At 49.3% G+C, this 18,280-nt stretch overlaps 1 protein-coding gene across 1 annotated transcript in view; it reads right to left on the bottom strand.

Annotated features, from left to right (window-relative positions):
• LOC134936265 (tetraspanin-1-like) overlaps positions 1–16,660 on the bottom strand; it is a 117,976-nt gene extending 101,316 nt beyond the window's left edge. The window contains exon 1 of the mRNA XM_063931273.1: positions 16,646–16,660. The gene's annotated coding sequence lies outside the window, so the exon portion shown is untranslated. The remainder of the gene's footprint in view (positions 1–16,645) is intronic.
• Between the last annotated feature and the right edge of the window lie 1,620 nt (positions 16,661–18,280).

Raw genomic sequence — 18,280 nt, forward strand, 5'->3', positions numbered from 1 at the left:
CGATCAGAGACTATCTCCCGAGGTAACCCGTGCAGGTGGAAGTGTTCACGAATAAATAGTAAAGCCAACTTGGGAGCCGTTGGTAACCCGGACAACGGAACAAAATGTGCCATTTTAGAAAAGCGGTCAATAATCACCCAGATGGTATTGTAACCCTTGGAGAGGGGTAATTCGGTAACAAAGTCCATGGAAATATGGGTCCAGGGTTTCTTAGGAATGGACAGTGGACGAAGCAACCCAGCAGGAGGCAGACGAAGAGTTTTGTGCTGAGCACATTGAGGACATGAGTTGACATAATCTTGTATATCCTTCTTCATGGTGTCCCACCAATATGACCTTCATAGAAATTATCACTGACCTGGTCGAAGGGTGTTGTGGACTCGGGGCTTCTTCCGGTGACAGGGAAGAGGAACCGCTACTGGGTCGCAATAGAGATGGCCGGATGTAGGTCTTCTTCATACAGGATGAAGACGGTAAGCAGGAAGCACGGAGGAATGATGAAGGTCTCCTGAAAAACAAGACTAGTAAAAGTGCTAAGTGCTGAGGTACAGAGGTGCTGGTATTATTGAGGTACTGAAGGCACTGAGGTGCTGAGACACCGAGGTACTGAGGTTCTGTGGTACTAAGGTGCGGAGGCACCGAGGTGCTGAGGTTCTGTGGTGCTGAGGCACCGGAGTGCTGAGGTTCTGAGGCACTGAGGTACTGAGGTGCCGAGGCACTGAGGTGCTGATGGCGTTCAGGCGCCTTGGTGGCACGGAGGTGCGTGATGGCGCTCGGGCGCTTGGAGGCACGGAGGTGCGTGATGGCGCTCGGGCGCTTGGAGGCGTGAGGAAACACTGAGACACTGGAGACACTGGAGACACTGGTATACTGGAAAGCACAGCGGAAACAGGAATAAGGGAGCTCTGGAGATCACTGCTTCTGACAAGCAGAATGATGATACACAGGCGCCGGCTCCCTGCTCGCCGTCTGGCTTTGAACCTCCCGCCTTAGTCTGATTGGCGGAGCGGGCAGATGACGTCAGCCCCGCTCCGCCTACCTAATCTAGAGCAGCATGGCGGCGCCCTCGCTCCGGGAGCCGCCGGAGAGACCCGCCGACCCGACGCCGGACCCCCGAGGCCGCCGGAGGGGAGAGACGCCAGGCCATCCAGGACACCCGCAGAGGCAAGCGCGGCCGCCGCTGCCCACGGGGTGTGACAGTACCCCCTCCTCCAGGAGTGGCCCCTGGACACTTTCCGGGTTTAGTTGGATATCTGGGATGGAAGATTCGAACCAGTCGGGGAGCCATTACCTCAGTAGCATTGATCCAACTTCTCTCTTCAGGACCATAACCTTTCCACTCTACTAAGTACTGTAATTTTTTATGAAAAAAACGAGAGTCAAGAATAGCTTTGATTTCAAATTCTGTCCCAGCTTCAGACACTGTAGTAGTTGGCCTAGGAGATGCTGAGTGGAACCGATTTAGAATGAGGGGGCGGAGGAGAGAGACGTGGAAGGAGTTTGGAATTCGAAGGTGGGAAGGCAACTCCAATTTGCAAACGACCGGGTTCAAGACTTGCTGCACTGAGAAAGGACCAATGAACCTTGGGGCAAATTTCATGGTGGGTACTTTCAAACGAAGATTGCGGGTAGAGAGCCATACCTTGTCACCAACCTTATATTGAGGAGCTGCTCGTCGTTTCCTATCCGCAAAGAATTTATAGCGACCGGAAACCCTCTTAAGATTGGCATGAACTCGGCTCCAAATTTGAGTGAAATGTCGGATAGTTGAGGCTGCAGCAGGAACTTCTTCTGGAGGACAAATGGGCAACTCCGGAACTTGGGGATGAAATCCATAATTAATAAAGAATGGAGACTCGCCAGTAGAAGAATGATAAAGATGGTTGTGGGCAAACTCAGCCCACGGCAACAACTCCACCCAGTTATCTTGAGAAGGGGAAAGGTAAATACGGAGAAAAGTCTCTAGATCCTGATTGACGCGTTCAGTTTGCCCATTAGTCTGTGGATGGTAAGCAGAAGAGAATTTGAGCTTAATTTGTAGAGTTGAACAGAGGGCTCTCCAGAATCTCGCTGTAAACTGTACTCCCCGATCTGAGACTATTTCCAGAGGTAACCCGTGCAGGCGGAAATGCTCTTGGATAAATAACAGGGCCAACTTGGAAGCGGAGGGTAATCCGGTCAACGGAATAAAATGTGCCATCTTAGAGAATCAGTCAATGATCACCCAAATGGTGTTATGACCCTTAGAGAGCGGTAATTCAGTAACAAAGTCCATCGAGATATGAGTCCAAGGCCTTTTAGGAATGGATAAAGGATGCAACAAACCCGCAGGCGGCAGACGTGGAGTTTTGTGCTGAGCACATTGAGGACACGAATTGACATACTCTTGAACATCTTTTTTCATAGTGTCCCACCAGTATGATCTTCGCAGAAATTCCCACATTTTCTGAACTCCCGGATGACCAGAAAACTTAGAAGTGTGTGCCCACTGCAACAGTTTCGGTCGAAATGTAACTGGTACCGACATTCTTCCAGGAGGAGGACCCAACCTAGTGGGAGCTGCAGAAATAGAGATGGGACTGAGGATTAATGCCTTCCCCATTGTATTCTCCTCATCGGAAGCCATCACTGAACGAGATAGGGCATCCGCCTTGGTATTTAGAGTTCCAGCCCGATACTTGATGATAAAGGAAAATCTGGTAAAGAAGAGCGCCCATCTTGCCTGACGGGGGTTCAAACATTGGGCCGTCTTTAGATACAGTAAATTCTTGTGGTCCGTAAAAATTGTAATTAAGTGTTTAGCATCCTCCAGAAGATACCTCCATTCTTCCAACGCAGACTTAATTGCCAGTAGCTGTTTGTCTCCGATGGTGTAATTTAGTTCAGCAGGGGAGAACTTGCGAGAATGAAACCCACACGGATGCAACTTCCCATCTGAGGCGTATTGCGAGAGTACAGCACCTATGCCTACCGTGGAAGCATCAACCTCCAAAAAGAATGGTTTTAGGAAATCTGGCTGCTGAAGTACGGGAGCAGATATAAAGGCGGTCTTCAACTGTTTGAACCCTGCTACTGCTTCAGAAGGCCAATTGCTTGGGTCAGCCCCTTTTTTAGTCAGAGCCGTAATAGGTGCCACGATGGTAGAGAAACCTCTTATAAATTTCCGATACTAATTTGCGAATCCTAGAAATCGTTGCACTGCTTTTAAGGAAAGAGGTTGAGTCCAATCCCGGATGGCCGAAAGTTTCTCCGGATCCATACGCAATTCAGTTCCAGAAATAATGTAGCCCAAAAATGAAATAGAAGGAACCTCAAAGGTGCACTTGGAGATCTTGCCATAAAGATGATTCTTGCGCAACCGAAGGAGTACTTCCTTAACCTGTAGTCGGTGCTCAGAAAGATTCTTTGAAAAAATCAAAATGTCATCCAAATAGACTACTACATTCAGATACAACATATCCCGAAAGACTTCATTAATGAATCCTTGAAAGACAGCGGGGGCGTTGCTGAGGCCAAATGGCATTACCAGGTACTCATAATGCCCGTCTCTCGTATTGAAAGCCGTCTTCCACTCATCTCCTTGACGAATACGTATCAAGTTGTATGCTCCTCTTAAGTCAAGCTTAGTAAATACTCGAGCTCCACGCACTCTATCGAAAAGCTCTGTGATGAGCGGCAGAGGATACTTGTTTTTAATGGTGACTTCATTTAAACCACGATAGTCAATGCATGGTCTCAGCCCTCCATCTTTTTTCTTTACAAAGAAGAAGCCAGCTCCCGCTGGAGAAGTGGAGGGACGGATGAAGCCCTTCTGCAAATTCGACTTAATGTACTCAGACATAGCTTGTGTCTCTGGAACCGACAAAGGATAAGTGCGACCTCGGGGCGGTATTTTCCCAGGAATGAGCTCAATGGGACAGTCCCAAGCCCTATGCGGAGGTAATTTATCAGCCGCCTGTTCCGAGAAGACATCCAAAAACTCTCGATAAACCTCAGGAACTAACTCCACGTCCAACTTGGCCGATGCACGGAGTGGAACGACAGGAGTAAGACAATTCAATCGGCAGAAAGGACTCCAAGAAATTATTTGTGTCGACCCCCAGTCGACATGAGGGTTGTGTAGCCTGAGCCAGGGAAGATCCAAAACGAGATCATGAGACATTTCCTGAATAACTAGAAACTTCAGTTGTTCATGATGTAAAGCTCCCACTTGTAGCTGAATTGACTCAGATTGACTCGTAATCAAGGCGTTAGGAATTTGAACCCCGTTAATGGCTGTAATAGTAATAGGTCGCTCGACCAACTGTAATTTCAAACCCAAACTCTGGGCGCAGGGAAGAGAAATAAAATTCCCCGCAGCACCTGAATCCAAAAGAGCCATAACGGTCTTGACTTTTGTTTTAGTAGACAAAGATACTGAGAGTAAACAGTCCACTTCTGGAGAAGATTGAGAAACCACACCCAGCTTGACTTCCCCGGAACAGGCTAGGATTGCCCGTTTCCCGGGCGAGCTTTGCAAGACTTGAGGAAGTGATCCGCGGCTCCACAGTAGAGGCAAAGTTTGTTCTCACGCCGACGCTGTCGCTCCTCTGGAGACAGTCGAGACCGATTAATCTGCATGGGTTCGTCTGGAGCTGTCGTAACCGATGGTTTAGACGGAGGAGCCCGGAATCTGCACCGATCAGACCGAGAACGTTCGCCAACTCGTTCCTGCATGCGGAGATCCACTTTCACACAGAGCGAGATCAACTGTTCCAAAGAATCTGGCAAATCTCTTGTAATCAATTCGTCTTTAAGACGGTCGGACAGCCCGTTCCAGAAAGCGGCCCGTAAGGCATTATTATCCCAGCGCAATTCGGAAGCTATGGTCTGAAAATGAATCACATACTGACCCACTGAACGAGAGCCTTGTTGAACTCTGAGAAGATCTGAAGAGGCAGCGGCCGTTCTGCCAGGCTCATCAAAGATCCTGCGGAAAGATGAGATAAAATTAGTGTAGTTGGAAACCAAAGGATCAGATCGCTCCCATAAAGGAGACACCCATTCCAACGCTGAACCCTCAAGCAAGGAAATAATGTATGCTACTTTGGATCGATCCGTGGGAAAATTGTGTGCGAGGAGTTCAAACTGCACCTCGCACTGGTTAAGAAAACCACGGCAATTCTTCGGGTTGCCGTTGTAGCGAGAGGGAGTGGGAAGCTGAAGGCGTGACCTGGTACCGGACACTGCGTGAGCATTAACAGGAACGACTACCGGAGTGGGTACTGGTGCTGGAACTGGAACTACTGAAGCCAGGGAAACCTGAATTTGATCCAACCTGCCGGATAGTTCTTGGAGATACCGCATCACCTGGTTTTGCGCCGCTTCCTGACTCTGAACACGGGAAACCAGATCTTGGATGGCACTTGCTTCTGGGTTCCGATTCCCCGGGTCCATGAGGCCTGTGTATACTATCACTGACCTGGTCGAAGGGTGTTGTGGACTCGGGGCTTCTTCCGGTGACAGGGAAGAGGAACCGCTACTGGGTCGCAATAGAGATGGCCGGATGTAGGTCTTCTTCATACAGGATGAAGACGGTAAGCAGGAAGCACGGAGGAATGATGAAGGTCTCCTGAAAAACAAGACTAGTAAAAGTGCTAAGTGCTGAGGTACAGAGGTGCTGGTATTATTGAGGTACTGAAGGCACTGAGGTGCTGAGACAACGAGGTGCTGAGGTTCTGTGGTACTAAGGTGCGGAGGCACAGAGGTGCTGTGGTGCTGAGGCACCGGAGTGCTGAGGTTCTGAGGCACTGAGGTACTGAGGTGCCGAGGCACTGAGGTGCTGATGGCGCTCAGGCGCCTTGGTGGCACGGAGGTGCGTGATGGCGCTCGGGCGCTTGGAGGCACGAAGGTGCGAGATGGCGCTCGGGCGCTTGGAGGCACGGAGGTGCTTGATGGCGCTCGGGCGCCTTGGTGGCACGGAGGTGCGTGATGGCGCTCGGGCGCTTGGAGGCACGGAGGTGCGTGATGGCGCTCGGGCGTTTGGAGGCACGGAGGTGCGTGATGGCGCTCGGGCGCTTGGAGGCACGAAGGTGCGTGATGGCGCTCGGGCGCTTGGAGGCACGGAAGTGCGTGATGGCGCTCGGGCGCTTGGAGGCACGGAAGTGCGTGATGGCGCTCGGGCGCTTGGAGGCACAGAGGTGCGTGATGGCGCTCGGGCGCTTGGAGGCGTGAGGAAACACTGAGACACTGGAGACACTGGAGACACTGGTATACTGGAAAGCACAGCGGAAACAGGAACAAGGGAGCTCTGGAGATCACTGCTTCTGACAAGCAGAATGATGATACACAGGCGCCGGCTCCCTGCTCGGCGTCTGGCTTTGAACCTCCCGCCTTAGTCTGATTGGCGGAGCGGGCAGATGACGTCAGCCCCGCTCCGCCTACCTAATCTAGAGCAGCATGGCGGCGCCCTCGCTCCGGGAGCCGCCGGAGAGACCCGCCGACCCGACGCCGGACCCCCGAGGCCGCCGGAGGGGAGAGACGCCAGGCCATCCAGGACACCCGCAGAGGCAAGCGCGGCCGCCGCTGCCCGCGGGGTGTGACAGAAATTCACACATTTTTTGAACACCAGGATGACCGGAAAACTTGGAGATATGAGCGCACTGCAGCAACATTGGACGAAATTCAACTGGTACAGACATTCTCCCAGGAGGAGGACCCAAAGTAGTGGGAGCTGCTGAAATAGAGACTGGACTGAGAATCAAACTCTTTTCAAAGGAATTCTCCTCATCCGAGGCCGTTAAAGAACGAGACAGAGCATCAGCCTTAGCGTTGAGAGTCCCGGCCCGGTACTTAATAACAAATGAGAATCGAGTGAAAAAGAGCGCCCATCTAGCTTGACGGGAATTCAAGCACTGGACCGTCTTGATATACAACAAGTTCTTGTGATCGGTATAGATCGTAATTAGGTGTTTAGCACCTTCCATTAAGTACCTCCATTCTTCTAGGGCAGATTTTATTGCTAAAAGCTCCTGATCTCCAATGTTGTAGTTTCGTTCAGCAGGAGAGAACTTACGAGAATGGAAACCACATGGATGTAACTACCCATCAGAGGAGTACTGTGAAAGAACGGCACCGATGCCTACTGAAGAAGCATCGACTTCCAAGAAGAATGGTTTAGAAAAATTTGGTTGTTGGAGTACCGGAGCAGACATTAAGGCTGATTTCAACCGGGCAAACGCTACTTCAGCTTCTGAAGACCAGTGACTTGGGTCAGACCCCTTTTTCGTTAGGGCAGTAATAGGTGCAACAATGGTAGAAAATCCCTTTATAAATTTCCGGTAGTAATTTGCAAAGCCCAGAAATCTTTGTACCGCTTTCAAGGAGAGAGGCTGAGTCCAGTCCCGAATGGCAGTGAGTTTCTACGGATCCATGCGAAGCTCCGTACCTGAGATGACATATCCAAGGTATGGAATTGAAGGGACCTCGAAGACACATTTGGAAATCTTGCCGTAGAGACGATTCCTTCTTAGGCGAAGAAGTACTTCTTTGAACTGTACTCGGTGCTCTGCAAGATTCTTAGAAAATATCAGAATGTCATCCAAGTACACCACTACGCTTTGATATAACATATCTCGGAAGATTTCATTTACAAATCCCTGAAAAACAGCAGGGGCATTGCTGAGGCCAAACGGCATTACCAGATACTCGTAATGCTCGTCCCTGGTATTGAAGGCCGTCTTCCATTCGTCCCCCTGTCGGATACGTATCAAATTATAGGCTCCTCTTAAGTCGAGCTTAGTGAAAACGTGGGCTCCACGAGCGCTATCAAATAGCTCCGTGATTAGCGGTAGAGGGTATTTGTTCTTAACGGTGATATCGTTTAAGCCACGATAATCAATACATGGTCTTAACCCTCCGTCTTTCTTCTTCACGAAAAAGAAACCTGAGAGAGAGGTGGAGTCAATGGAGAGGTGGAGTCTCCAGCCGAGGAGGTAGAGGGGCGAATGAATCCTTTCAGCAGATTAGACTTGATGTAGTCCGACATAGCTTGGGTCTCGGGTAATGATAAGGGATATGTGCATCCCCGAGGTGGCATTCTCCCTGGGATAAGCTCAATGGGACAGTCCCAGGCAGGGGCGGAACTCTGGGAGACAATGGAGTCATTTGCCGCCGGGCTCCTGGCCTGAAGGGGCACTGCCTCCATTGTCTGCCCATTCCGTGTCCTTGCTACTTTAATGAAGAGCCATCACAGTACAATGGTGAGGGCAAGCTTTTGTAGGGGGTGGGTTTCCTTGCCGGTGGAGGATTCAGCAGTGCGGGCATGTGATCTTAGTACAGCCTATCTCCTGCTACGGAAGCTCTGTGTGTTCATACTTTGTCTCATAGCAGAGTGAACAATATGCAGTATGTTGTATGCGCTATGCGGGGCTGACAGGGCAGCCGTCCGGGAGCCCTCACACATTTCTCCCGGCTCACTCTGCCCCTGCCTGTCTAACTCCCGAGTCCTCGGCAGCAGCCAGCAATGCAATTCAGTTCCGCAATTGTGATTGGGTGAAGGTGGCAGGTCAGTGGTGAAACGGCAGGGTGTTAAATGCCCCCCCGCGCTGGCCATACTTTCATCTCCTCGGTCCGGCTGCCGCCACTGAAATACACTGTCACACTTGGCCGCGCACTACCTATTACCGTAATTAGGCAGCGCGCAGCCACATTACATTACACAGCCCCGGTCTCAACTCGTTTTATTCAGATGCCCAGTCCCTGCCATTGACTCCACCTCTCCACTCTCTGATTAGCTAGACTGCATAACGAATCTTACACTGCTGCTGTGCTTGCCCAGTATGCTGCTCTGATGGGGGCTGCACAGGAGGCGTTACCAGCATGAATAGGTAAGTGATCTCCACAGTTGCTTTCAGTCTAGCCACACATTGTCCTAACTGCACTGCATTCCCCCACAGCCCACTCCTGTTTCTTCTACCCCTACATGTTTATCTCTCATACCAACAGTCAGTGTCTGCCCCCCTCCCCCTCCCAGTGTGCCTGTGGATGTCTCTCACTGTCTCTGCCTTTGTTTTCCCCCTATATCATTGCCCGACCAATGTGTGCCTCTCCCTACCAATGTGTGCCTCTCCCTACTCATGTCTGCCTCTTCCCGTAACCCATGTGTGCCTCTGCCCATAACCTATGTGTGCCTCTGCCCGTACCCATGTGTGTGTCTCCTTACCCATGTGTGCCTCTGCCCCTGACTATGTGTGTACTTGCATTTTTGTATTTTTCGCATAACCATAAGTCAGGTTTAAATTTGTTTTATGAAGTTGAAGTCGGCAGAGGGGGCACAAACATTTATCTTGCCTCCGGGCAACTGGGATAAAGTTACGCCACTGGTCCCAGGGTCTATGCGGTGGTAACTGATCAGCCGCCTGTTCTGAAAATACGTCTGTGAACTCCCGATAGGCCTCTGGAATGAGCTCCTCATCCGACTTGGAAGATGCACGGAGCGGGTAAACAGGAGTTAGACAATTAGAGTGACAAAACGAACTCCAGGACACTATTTGTGACGACTTCCAGTCGACGTGAGGATTGTGAATTCTAAGCCAAGGTAGACCAAGAACAAGATTGTGAGGCATCTCCGGAATTACTAGGAACGCCAGATGTTCTTGATGCAGAGCTCCGACCTGCAGCTTGATTGGCTCTGTGCGACTTGTAATAAGACCATTAGATATTTTGGTACCATTGATGGCGGTCAACGTAATAGGTCGTTTGACAGACTGTAACTGTAAACCCAGACTCTGAACACAAGAAAGAGAAACAAAGTTCCCTGCAGCCCCAGAGTCCAGCAGGGCTTTAACAGGTTTAGCTATAGACTCAGAAAACAGAGACACGGAGAGTAAACAATCCACTGTCGGAGAAGATTTAGATGTAACCCCTAACTCGACTTCTCCGGAACAAGCTAGGACTGCCCGTTTCCCGGACGGGACTTGCAGAATTTGATAAAGTGATCCGCGGCTCCACAGTAGAGGCAGAGTTTACCCTCACGACAGCGCTGTCGTTCTTCCGGGGACAGCCGGGATCGATTGATTTGCATGGGTTCATCCGAACTTGGGGTAACTGTTTGCTTAGACGGGAGAGACCGGAATCTGGATCGATCCGACCGACTACGTTCGCCACCTCGTTCCTGCATGCGGAGATCCACCTTAACGCAGAGTGAGATCAACTGTTCTAAGGAATCTGGCAGATCCCTAGTGACCAGCTCGTCTTTTAGACGGTCGGAGAGCCCGTTCCAGAAAGCGGCCCGGAGAGCATCATTATTCCAGCGTAGTTCCGAGGCTATGGTCTGGAAGTGAATCACATACTGTCCCACTGAACGGGAGCCTTGACGGACTCGGAGCAGGTCCGAGGAAGCAGCAGTCATTCTGCAGGGCTCATCAAAAATCCTTCGGAATGACGCAATGAAATTGGTGTAACTGGAAACCAAAGGGTCAGATCGCTCCCACATCGGAGACACCCAATCCAACGCTGAACCTTCAAGCAAGGAAATAATGTATGCCACTTTGGCCCGATCCGTGGGGAAGTTGTGTGAGAGTAGTTCAAAATGCACCTCGCATTGATTGAGAATACCACGGCAATTCTTTGGATTCCCATTATAGCGAGAGGGAGTGGGAAGCTGAAGGAGTGACCTGGTTCCGGACAAGGATTGAACATTACTGGTGGCAACCACTGGAGCGGGTACTGGAACTGGAGCCGGAACTATAGCCTGAATTTGATCCAGCCGGCCGGATAATTCCTGGAGATACTGCATCACCTGGCCCTGTGCCTCCTCCTGACTCTGAACTCGGGAAACTAAGTTTTGGATGGCACTTGATTCTGGGTACCGATCCCCCGGGTCCATGAGGCCTGAGTATACTGTCACTGACCTGGGTTCGGAGTGTTGAGAACTCGGGGGTTCTTCCGATGATCGGAAAGAGAAACCACAGCTGGGCCGGAGCAGGGATGGCCGGATGTAGGTTTTCCTCATGCAGAACTAGCCGTAGTAACTGGCGTATAATGCTGAAGAATTAAATGAGGATTTGAGAATGATGGTGAAGCACACAGAAAAATGAAGAACTTGTGAGCGATGCTGAAGAAATGAATGAGGATTTGAGAACGATGGTGAAGCACACAGAAGAATGAAGAACTTGTGAGCGATGCTGAAGAAATGAATGAGGATTTGAGAACGATGGTGAAGCACACAGAAGAATGAAGAACTTGTGAGCGATGCTGAAGAATTGAATGATGATTTGAGAACGATGGTGAAGCACACAGAAGAATAAAGAATTTGTGAGCGATGTTTGAAGAATGAGAAGCTTGTGAGCGATGTTGAAGAAATGAAATGAGGATTTAAGATTCAGTGTAACTCTGGAAGTATGGAAGGCGTTCCACTTGGAGATATCATGTAATACAGGAAACACAGGAGGTGTCCCCCTAAGAGAAACACTGTAACTCAGAGAATGTCCCACTGAGTGATACACTGTAACTCTGGTAGCACAGTGAATGTTCCACGGAGTGATACACTGTAACGCAGGTAGCACAGTGATTGTTCCACTGAGTGATACACTGTAACGCTGGTAGCACAGTGATTGTTCCACTGAGTGATACACTGTAACGCTGGTAGCACAGTGATTGTTCCACTGAGTGATACACTGTAACGCTGGTAGCACAGTGATTGTTCCACTGAGTGATACACTGTAACGCTGGTAGCACAGTGATTGTTCCACTGAGTGATAAACTGTAACGCTGGTAGCACAGTGAATGTTCCACTGAGTGATACACTGTAACGCTGGTAGCACAGTGATTGTTCCACTGAGTGATACACTGTAACGCTGGTAGCACAGTGAATGTTCCACAGAGTGATACACTGTAACGCTGGTAGCACAGTGAATGTTCCATTGAGTGATACACTGTAACGCAGGTAGCACAGTGATTGTTCCACTGAGTGATACACTGTAACGCTGGTAGCACAGTGAATGTTCCATTGAGTGATACACTGTAACGCAGGTAGCACAGTGATTGTTCCACTGAGTGATACACTGTAACGCTGGTAGCACAGTGAATGTTCCACAGAGTGATACACTGTAACGCTGGTAGCACAGTGAATGTTCCATTGAGTGATACACTGTAACGCTGGTAGCACAGTGATTGTTCCACGGAGTGATACACTGTAACGCAGGTAGCACAGTGATTGTTCCACTGAGTGATACACTGTAACGCTGGTAGCACAGTGAATGTTCCACTAGGTGATACACTGTAACGCTGGTAGCACAGTGATTGTTCCACTGAGTGATACACTGTAACGCTGGTAGCACAGTGAATGTTCCACTAGGTGATACACTGTAACGCTGGTAGCACAGTGATTGTTCCACTGAGTGATACACTGTAACGCTGGTAGCACAGTGATTGTTCCACTGAGTGATACACTGTAACGCTGGTAGCACAGTGAATGTTCCACTAGGTGATACACTGTAACGCAGGTAGCACAGTGATTGTTCCACTGAGTGATACACTGTAACGCTGGTAGCACAGTGAATGTTCCACTAGGTGATACACTGTAACGCTGGTAGCACAGTGATTGTTCCACTGAGTGATACACTGTAACGCTGGTAGCACAGTGAATGTTCCACTAGGTGATACACTGTAACGCTGGTAGCACAGTGATTGTTCCACTGAGTGATACACTGTAACGCTGGTAGCACAGTGAATGTTCCACTAGGTGATACACTGTAACGCAGGTAGCACAGTGATTGTTCCACTGAGTGATACACTGTAACGCAGGTAGCACAGTGAATGTTCCACTAGGTGATACACTGTAACGCTGGTAGCACAGTGATTGTTCCACTGAGTGATACACTGTAACGCAGGTAGCACAGTGAATGTTCCACTAGGTGATACACTTTAACGCTGGTAGCACAGTGAATATTCCACTGAGTGATACACTGTAACGCTGGTAGCACAGTGATTGTTCCACTGAGTGATACACTGTAACGCAGGTAGCACAGTGAATGTTCCACTAGGTGATACACTGTAACGCTGGTAGCACAGTGATTGTTCCACTGAGTGATACACTGTAACGCTGGTAGCACAGTGAATATTCCACTGAGTGATACACTGTAACGCTGGTAGCACAGTGATTGTTCCACTGAGTGATACACTGTAACGCTGGTAGCACAGTGAATGTTCCACTGAGTGATACACTGTAACGCAGGTAGCACAGTGATTGTTCCACTGAGTGATACACTGTAACGCTGGTAGCACAGTGAATGTTCCACTGAGTGATACACTGTAACGCTGGTAGCACAGTGATTGTTCCACTGAGTGATACACTGTAACGCTGGTAGCACAGTGATTGTTCCACTGAGTGATACACTGTAACGCTGGTAGCACAGTGAATGTTCCACGGAGTGATACACTGTAACGCTGGTAGCACAGTGAATGTTGCACTGAGTGATACACTGTAACGCTGGTAGCACAGTGAATGTTCCACTGAGTGATACACTGTAACGCTGGTAGCACAGTGATTGTTCCACTGAGTGATACTCTGCAAACGCTGGAAGCACAAGGAATGTTCCACTGAGTGATACACTGTAACGCTGGTAGCACAGTGAATGTTGCACTGAGTGATACACTGTAACGCTGGTAGCACAGTGAATGTTCCACTGAGTGATACACTGTAACGCTGGTAGCACAGTGATTGTTCCACTGAGTGATACACTGTAACGCTGGTAGCACAGTGATTGTTCCACTGAGTGATACACTGTAACGCTGGTAGCACAGTGATTGTTCCACTGAGTGATACACTGTAACGCTGGTAGCACAGTGATTGTTCCACTGAGTGATAAACTGTAACGCTGGTAGCACAGTGAATGTTCCACTGAGTGATACACTGTAACGCTGGTAGCACAGTGATTGTTCCACTGAGTGATACACTGTAACGCTGGTAGCACAGTGAATGTTCCACAGAGTGATACACTGTAACGCTGGTAGCACAGTGAATGTTCCATTGAGTGATACACTGTAACGCAGGTAGCACAGTGATTGTTCCACTGAGTGATACACTGTAACGCTGGTAGCACAGTGAATGTTCCATTGAGTGATACACTGTAACGCAGGTAGCACAGTGATTGTTCCACTGAGTGATACACTGTAACGCTGGTAGCACAGTGAATGTTCCACAGAGTGATACACTGTAACGCTGGTAGCACAGTGAATGTTCCATTGAGTGATACACTGTAACGCTGGTAGCACAGTGATTGTTCCACGGAGTGATACACTGTAACGCAGGTAGCACAGTGATTGTTCCACTGAGTGATACACTGTAACGCTGGTAGCACAGTGAATGTTCCACTAGGTGATACACTGTAACGCTGGTAGCACAGTGATTGTTCCACTGAGTGATACACTGTAACGCTGGTAGCACAGTGAATGTTCCACTAGGTGATACACTGTAACGCTGGTAGCACAGTGATTGTTCCACTGAGTGATACACTGTAACGCTGGTAGCACAGTGATTGTTCCACTGAGTGATACACTGTAACGCTGGTAGCACAGTGAATGTTCCACTAGGTGATACACTGTAACGCAGGTAGCACAGTGATTGTTCCACTGAGTGATACACTGTAACGCTGGTAGCACAGTGAATGTTCCACTAGGTGATACACTGTAACGCTGGTAGCACAGTGATTGTTCCACTGAGTGATACACTGTAACGCTGGTAGCACAGTGAATGTTCCACTAGGTGATACACTGTAACGCTGGTAGCACAGTGATTGTTCCACTGAGTGATACACTGTAACGCTGGTAGCACAGTGAATGTTCCACTAGGTGATACACTGTAACGCAGGTAGCACAGTGATTGTTCCACTGAGTGATACACTGTAACGCAGGTAGCACAGTGAATGTTCCACTAGGTGATACACTGTAACGCTGGTAGCACAGTGATTGTTCCACTGAGTGATACACTGTAACGCAGGTAGCACAGTGAATGTTCCACTAGGTGATACACTGTAACGCTGGTAGCACAGTGAATATTCCACTGAGTGATACACTGTAACGCTGGTAGCACAGTGATTGTTCCACTGAGTGATACACTGTAACGCAGGTAGCACAGTGAATGTTCCACTAGGTGATACACTGTAACGCTGGTAGCACAGTGATTGTTCCACTGAGTGATACACTGTAACGCTGGTAGCACAGTGAATATTCCACTGAGTGATACACTGTAACGCTGGTAGCACAGTGATTGTTCCACTGAGTGATACACTGTAACGCAGGTAGCACAGTGATTGTTCCACTGAGTGATACACTGTAACGCTGGTAGCACAGTGAATGTTCCACTGAGTGATACACTGTAACGCTGGTAGCACAGTGATTGTTCCACTGAGTGATACACTGTAACGCTGGTAGCACAGTGATTGTTCCACTGAGTGATACACTGTAACGCTGGTAGCACAGTGAATGTTCCACGGAGTGATACACTGTAACGCTGGTAGCACAGTGAATGTTGCACTGAGTGATACACTGTAACGCTGGTAGCACAGTGAATGTTCCACTGAGTGATACACTGTAACGCTGGTAGCACAGTGATTGTTCCACTGAGTGATACTCTGCAAACGCTGGAAGCACAAGGAATGTTCCACTGAGTGATACACTGTAACGCTGGTAGCACAGTGAATGTTGCACTGAGTGATACACTGTAACGCTGGTAGCACAGTGAATGTTCCACTGAGTGATACACTGTAACGCTGGTAGCACAGTGATTGTTCCACTGAGTGATACACTGTAACGCTGGTAGCACAGTGATTGTTCCACTGAGTGATACACTGTAACGCTGGTAGCACAGTGATTGTTCCACTGAGTGATACACTGTAACGCTGGTAGCACAGTGATTGTTCCACTGAGTGATACTCTGCAAACGCTGGAAGCACAAGGAATGTTCCACTGAGAGATACTCTGCAAACGCTGGAAGCACAAGGAATGTTCCACTGAGAGATACTCTGCAAACGCTGGAAGCACAAGGAATGTTCCACTGAGAGATACTCTGCAAACGCTGGAAGCACAAGGAATGTTCCACTGAGAGATACTCTGCAAACACTGGTACACAGGAGACGTTCAGTTTAGAGAACTCACTGAACGCTGCTAGCACTGGTGATCATAGAAGAGACGACACTCAGGTGCCGGAGCTCTGCACGGCGTCTTCCTTTGAACTTCCCGCTCTCTCCCAATTGGCGGAAGGGGCCGATGACGTCACTCGCCCACCACGCTCCCGTGAACGCCAGGCGCAATGGCGGCGCCCACACCCCGGGAACCCGCCGGAGGCAGCGCCAGCAAGACGCAACAACCCGGAGCCCACCGGGGGCGGCGACCGCCGGGAGACCCAGCGCACCCGACGCGGTAAGCGCGGCAGCCGCAGCACCGCGAGTGTGACAAAGTCCTGCACAAACTTTTGTTTGTGGAGCTCTCTGCACATGCATTCGCACCCCTGCACAGCGATTACCCCCTTCCCCTACCTGGTCGCAGCAGTGCAAAAAACGCCTGATTGCGACCAGGTTTGAATTAGGCCCATAGATTCTCCTCATGTTAAAATAGTGCTCTTTCCCCAAATTTCCAATTATCAGACCTGTAATTACCTGCTTACCTGGCCTGCGCACAACCTTTTCACCAGCTACTGTTGCCTAAACTGCGGAGGAACGGCTGCCAGCTATTGTGGGACTGCACGTTGCAGCATGAATTGGCAGCAGCACTCGGACTGGTAGGACATGCCAGCACTTGTCACAACACAGGCATCAACAAGTTGTTAAAGACAATGACTGGGAGCACTTACCGGAATAGGTAGCGCCACAGGAAAAGACAGAGAAAAAAACACACCAATAGATAAAATAAATACATTTATTCTCAGTCATTAAGCCTGGAGCGCTTACAGCTAGCAATTACCTTGATATTGGGGTGTTTTTTCTCCCCACATTGTATTACACACATGGAAAGAATTTCCCTTTGGATTCTGACAGATAAACAACAAAGAAAGAAGTTTTTTTTAAGTAAAACTTTTTATTTTTTTGGAAATGCTCACGCATACAATTAATAGTCATGAGACAACATTTGTGTTTGGGGATGTGGTATGAAAAGTTGACATGCAGAATGTTGACACAGGAATGTCAACAGGTTCTGAATGTCAACTGTTAGAATATCAACATGGACATTAGCAGGACCGCCATCAAGGGGGGATAGTGGGGACTCTAGTCCCGGGCCTGGACTGAGACGGGGCCCGAGAGGCAGCAGTGAGGATCAGGGACAGGGCCAGCTGCCTGCTCACCGGCAGGCAGCCTCGGAGGGACAGAGCTATTCTTACTACAATGCCGGCCGTGAGCCAATCGGAGCTCACAGACCAGCAGCCAATTAGGAGCTGACATTCGGCCCCTCCCGAGTCCCCTCAAAATGCTGCCACCCAGCCCCCTCAAAATGTAAGTTTGGGGAATGTAGGGGGGGAGCAATGGGGCAGTGTGTGTGGTGGAGGGGAAGGGGGCTGCCTCATTTGTCAGTTCTGGGCCCTGGACATTAGGTCAACAAGCAATATGTCACTATTCACAGATGTTGACATGGTTAAAATACAGTATGTAAATGTTCATAATATCGACATTTAACATGTTGACACCAGAATGTTGTCATTCAGTTTTTTGCATATTTTAAGGGCCCTACACACTGGCAGATAACACTGCACGATATGAACATTCTCGTTCATTAATTAACGAGAACTCGTTCATATTGTGCAGTGTGTAGGTACCAATGATGAACGATGCGCGGCCCCGTGCTCGTTCATCGTTGGTGCCCCGTCGCTTATGCATGCAGGCCAATATGGACAATCTCGTCCATATTAGCATGCATTGCTATAGCGCCGGGTGACGGGGGGAGTGAAGAAACTTCACTCCCCCCGTCACCTCCCCCCGCCGCCGGGTCGCCCGTTGGCCGTATCCGCCGTCGGGCAGCTTGACGGCGGATCGCCGAGTCTGTAGGGGGCATTAGCCTAAACCTTAACCTAAGTCAACACTACATATAACATAAAAATATACTGTCAAATTTCTGGTATTCACATGGTAAATGTTAACACAGAAGCTCTCAAACGCGGTCCTCAAGGCAATCCAACGGTCCAGGTTTCAGGTACTGATATTAATGTCAGATGAAAAAAAGCACTAGGAGGTCAGAGTGCAAATGTCATGCTTGTCGTGGTCAGAACCGTGGAAGAAAGTTTAGGTTCTAATAAAATAAAAATGATAAT

The sequence above is a fragment of the Pseudophryne corroboree genome, chromosome 6 (genome assembly GCF_028390025.1).
Source record: "Pseudophryne corroboree isolate aPseCor3 chromosome 6, aPseCor3.hap2, whole genome shotgun sequence".
NCBI lineage: Eukaryota > Metazoa > Chordata > Amphibia > Anura > Myobatrachidae > Pseudophryne > Pseudophryne corroboree.